The following is a 5,798-nucleotide window of genomic DNA, read 5'->3' as shown; positions in this document are numbered from 1 at the left end:
GTGTGCGGTGGGAAGGGCCCAGCAGCCAGAATGCATGAAGCGACGGATGAAGCAGTGATGACAACCGGGCTGTGAGGAGAGGAGGGATGCAGCCAAGAAAGCAATCAGGGCTCGAGGCAAGGGATGCATCAAGGATAGCAATCATGTTGTGAGGCGAGATTCCAAAGGCTAAACGTGAGAGGCTGCAGGGTCGACTCAGAGAGGTCTATGCATGTGAGAGGCTGAAAGCAAGGTCGACTCGGAGCGGTCTATGCATCGGGCGCGCTTGGGGCGACTACCAGTGCCAACCCCTTATCCCGCGACGCGTCCGACAAAGAGAACGTTCCAAGGCGGCAGAGGAGGTTACCAGCCGAAGGATGCAGTAGCAATAACAGGTATAGTTCCGCGGCGGCCGAGAAGACTCACCGCATAGGAATCGGGATGCGAGGCGAGGGATGCGGCGGGAAGGCCCCGACGGCTAAACGGAAGAGGCTGCAGGGCCGCCTCGGAATGGTCCAAGCATCGGATGCGATTGGGACGACTACCAGTGCCAACCCCTTATCCCGCGATGCGTCCGATACACAGATAGTTCCAAGGCGGCCGAGGAGCCTCACCGCATATCAATCGGGGTGCGAGGCGAGGGATGGGGCGGGAAGGCCCCAACGGCTAGACGGAAGAGGCTTCAGGGCCACCTCGGAATGGTCCAAGCATCGGACGCGCTTGGGGCGACTGCCAGTGCCAACCCCTTATCCCGCGATGCGTCCGATACACAGATGGTTCCAAGGCGGCCGAGGAGCCTCACCGCATAGCAATCGGGGGTGCGAGGCGAGGGATGGGGCGGGAAGGCCCCAACGGCTAGACGGAAGAGGCTTCAGGGCCGCCTAGGAATGGTCCAAGCATCGGACACGCTTGGGGCGACTACCAGTGACAGCCCCCTATCCCGCGATGCGTCCGATACGAAGATGGTTCCAAGGCGGCCGAGGAGCCTCACCGCATAGCAATCGGGGTGCGAGGTGGGGGATGCGGCGAGATGGCCCCAACGGCTAGACGGAAGAGGCCACAGGGCCGCGTCGGAATAGTCCAAGCATCGGACGCGCTTGGGGCGACTACCAGTGACAACCCCTTATCCCGCGATGCGTCCGATACGAAGATAGTTCCAAGGCGGCCGAGGAGCCTCACCGCATAGCAATCGGGGTGCGAGGTGGGGGATGCGGCGAGATGGCCCCAACGGCTAGACGGAAGAGGCTGCAGGGCCGCCTCGGAATAGTCCAAGCATCGGACGCGCTTGGGGCCACTACCAGTGACAACCCCTTATCCCGCAATGCGTCCGATACGAAGATAGTTCCAAGGCGGCCGAAGAGCCTCACCGCATAGCAATCGGGGTGCGAGGTGGGGGATGCGGCGAGATGGCCCCAACGGCTAGACGGAAGAGGCCACAGGGCCGCCTCGGAATAGTCCAAGCATCGGACGCGCTTGGGGCGACTACCAGTGACAACCCCTTATCCCGCGATGCGTCCGATACGAAGATAGTTCCCAGGCGGCCGAGGAGCCTCACCGCATAGCAATCGGGGTGCGAGGCGAGGGATGCGGCGAGATGGCCCCAAAGGCTAGACGGAAGAGGCTGCAGGGCTGCCTCGGAATAGTCCAAGCATCGGACGCGCTTGGGGCGACTACCACTGCCAACCCCTTATCCCGCGATGCGTCCGATACACAGATAGTTCCGAGGCGGCCGAGGAGGTGGGGGATGCAGCGAGATGGCCCCAACGGCTAGACGGAAGAGGCTGCAGGGCCGCCTCGGAATAGTCCAAGCATCGGACGCGCTTGGGGCGACTACCAGTGACAACCCCTTATCCCGCGATGCGTCCGATACACAGATAGTTCCGAGGCGGCCAAGGAGCCTCACCGCATAGCAATCGTGGTGCGAGGTGGGGGATGCGGCGAGATGGCCCCAACGGCTAGACGGAAGAGGCTGCAGGGCCGCCTCGGAATGGTCCAAGCATCGGATGCGCTTGGGGCGACTACCACTGCCAACCCCTTATCCCGCGATGCGTCCGATACACAGATAGTTCCAAGGCGGCCGAGGAGCCTCACAGCATAGCAATCAGGGTGCGAGGCGAGGGATGCGGCGAGAAAGCCCCAACGGCTAGAGGGAAGAGGCTTCAGGTCCGCCTCGGAATGGTCCAAGCATCGGACGCGCTTGGGGCGACTACCAGTGACAACCCCTTATCCCGCGACGCGTCCGATACACAGATAGTTCCAAGGCGGCCGAGGAGCCTCACCGCATAGCAATCGGGGTGCGAGGCGAGGGATGCGGCGAGAAGGACCCAACGGCTACACGGAAGAGGCTTCGGGGCCGCCTCGGAATGGTCCAAGCATCGGACGCGCTTGGGGCGACTACCAGTGACAACCCCTTATCCCGCGACGCGTCCGATACACAGATAGTTCCAAGGCGGCCGAGGAGCCTCACCGCATAGCAATCGGGGTGCGAGGCGAGGGATGCGGCGAGAAGGACCCAACGGCTACACGGAAGAGGCTTCGGGGCCGCCTCGGAATGGTCCAAGCATCGGACGCGCTTGGGGCGACTACCAGTGACAACCCCTTATCCCGCGACGCGTCCGATACACAGATAGTTCCAAGGCGGCCGAGGAGCCTCACCGCATAGCAATCGGGGTGCGAGGCGAGGGATGCGGCGAGAAGGACCCAACGGCTAGACGGAAGAGGCTTCGGGTCCGCCTCGGAATGGTCCAAGCATCGGACGCGCTTGGGGCGACTACCAGTGACAACCCCTTATCCCGCGACGCGTCCGATACACAGATAGTTCCAAGGCGGCCGAGGAGCCTCACCGCATAGCAATCGGGGTGCGAGGCGAGGGATGCGGCGAGAAGGACCCAACGGCTAGACGGAAGAGGCTTCGGGTCCGCCTCGGAATGGTCCAAGCATCGGACGCGCTTGGGGCGACTACCAGTGACAACCCCTTATCCCGCGACGCGTCCGATACACAGATAGTTCCAAGGCGGCCGAGGAGCCTCACCGCATAGCAATCGGGGTGCGAGGCGAGGGATGCGGCGAGAAGGACCCAACGGCTAGACGGAAGAGGCTTCGGGTCCGCCTCGGAATGGTCCAAGCATCGGACGCGCTTGGGGCGACTACCAGTGACAACCCCTTATCCCGCGACGCGTCCGATACACAGATAGTTCCGAGGCGGCCGAGGAGCCTCACCGCATAGCAATCGGGGTGCGAGGCGAAGGATGCGGCGAGAAGGACCCAACGGCTAGACGGAAGAGGCTTCGGGTCCGCCTCGGAATGGTCTAAGCATCGGACGCGCTTGGGGCGACTACCAGTGACAACCCCTTATCCCGCGACGCGTCCGATACACAGATAGTTCCAAGGCGGCCGAGGAGCCTCACCGCATAGCAATCGGGGTGCGAGGCGAGGGATGCGGCGAGAAGGACCCAACGGCTAGACGGAAGAGGCTTCAGGGCCGCCTCGGAATGGTCCAAGCATCGAACGCGCTTGGGGCGACTACCAGTGACAACCCCTTATCCCGCGACGCGTCCGATACACAGATAGTTCCGAGGCGGCCGAGGAGCCTCACCGCATAGCAATCGGGGTGCGAGGCGAGGGATGCGGCGAGAAGGACCCAACGGCTAGACGGAAGAGGCTTCAGGGCCGCCTCGGAATGGTCCAAGCATCGGACGCGCTTGGGGCGACTACCAGTGACAACCCCTTATCCCGCGACGCGTCCGATACACAGATAGTTCCGAGGCGGCCGAGGAGCCTCACCGCATAGCAATCGGGGTGCGAGGCGAGGGATGCGGCGAGAAGGACCCAACGGCTAGACGGAAGAGGCTTCAGGGCCGCCTCGGAATGGTCCAAGCATCGGACGCGCTTGGGGCGACTACCAATGACAACCCCTTATCCCGCGACGCGTCCGATACACAGATAGTTCCGAGGCGGCCGAGGAGCCTCACCGCATAGCAATCGGGGTGCGAGGCGAGGGATGCGGCGAGAAGGACCCAACGGCTAGACGGAAGAGGCTTCAGGGCCGCCTCGGAATGGTCCAAGCATCGGACGCGCTTGGGGCGACTACCAGTGACAACCCCTTATCCCGCGACGCGTCCGATACACAGATAGTTCCGAGGCGGCCGAGGAGCCTCACCGCATAGCAATCGGGGTGCGAGGCGAGGGATGCGGCGAGAAGGACCCAACGGCTAGACGGAAGAGGCTTCAGGGCCGCCTCGGAATGGTCCAAGCATCGGACGCGCTTGGGGCGACTACCGTTGCCAACCCCTTATCCCGCGATGCGTCTGATACACAGATAGTTCCGAGGCGGCCGAGGAGCCTCACCGCATAGCAATCGGGTTGCGAGGCAGATTATTGGGAAGGGAACCCCCTGGGATGCGGCTCAAGCAGTGCCCAAAGGGACTGGAATGCGGAATCACATCGAGAGACCCAAATGCTATACGAGGGCTCAAATCGAATTATCGATTTGGCCACGACATGGACGCATCGGAACGACTACCTTTGCCGAACCACTCGCAATTGCATCCATACCGAAACCAATAGACATTTCCGTTAGAGCCCTCGCATAGCATTCGGGAATCTCGCATGCCCCTCTAAATCGACCAATGCTGGCGCTCAATGAAAATCCGAGCGCTACCACCGTTCGAGCGCCAGCATTGGTCGAGTTAGAGGGGCACGGGGGAGAATGCTCCAGTCAACACCTCCCCTATATAAGTTATTTGTCCGATTCTCGCACAACCGTAGTCTGCCTCGTCGAATCAAACAACGGTCCCAGATTCCGACTTCCGTTCCGTAGAGACCCAAAAGCTAGATGGAGGCTCGCAAGAAAGAGAGTCGGCGCATAGCAATCGGGTTTCTCGAACGTTTAGGGACCGAGCTCACTTGCGGATAGGGCAAAATCCGCCAAGCAACCCAAAAGCTAGACGGGGGCTCGAATCGAATCGCCTAGGCGGCCACAACAACGACGTGTTGGATCGACTACCAGTGCCAAACCATTCAGCAAGACTAGTCTGTGTCGAGGCCGGATAGAGATTCTCAGAGAGCGCCCGCATAGCATTTAGGAGACCTGCCGCGTCCCTCACACTCGACAAATGGTGGTGCACGTTTATAAATCCGAGCGATCCCAACCCTTTCAAGCACCAACATCGGTCGAGATAGAGGGGCACGGAGGGGGCTGCGTGAGACAACACAGTCCCCTATATAAGTTATTTGTCCGATTCTCACACATCCGAAGAATGGTCATCAAATCGGACAACAGCCCAAACTTCCGACTTCCGTCCCAGAAAGCCCAAGAGCTATCTAAAACGTTCATGGCCGGAACTCGATCGCGGCTATACCAGTCCGCCAAGCAACCCAAAAGCTAGACTGGAGCTCTAGTCGAATCACCTCTGTGGCCATTGCAAGGACGTGTTGGAGCGACTACCATTGCCGAACCATTCCGCAGGTCGAGTCCATACCAAGGCCGCATAGAGATTCACGATGAGCTCCTGCATAGCAATCAGGAGACTTGCCGTGTCCATCACAATCGATAAATCCTGGTGCAAGATTTTTGCATCCGAGCGCTCCAACCAGTCGAGCACCAGCATCAATCGACATAAACGGGCACGGGGGGAGGATGCTCGAGAACACTACCTCCCCTATATAAGTTATTTGTCCGATTCTCAAGCAGCCGAAGTCTGGTCATCGAATCAGGTCAAAGACCACAACTTCCGACTTTACCCACAATGCAAGTCATCGAATCGAACATCGGCCCCCGAGTCGGACTCCATGCGTATGTCAGGTCATCGGACCCAAAT

Source organism: Cryptomeria japonica, unplaced genomic scaffold (assembly GCF_030272615.1).
Source record: "Cryptomeria japonica unplaced genomic scaffold, Sugi_1.0 HiC_scaffold_15, whole genome shotgun sequence".
Lineage (NCBI taxonomy): Eukaryota > Viridiplantae > Streptophyta > Pinopsida > Cupressales > Cupressaceae > Cryptomeria > Cryptomeria japonica.
The sequence above is the reverse complement of the archived record's forward strand: the minus strand, read 5'-3'. Positions refer to the sequence as shown.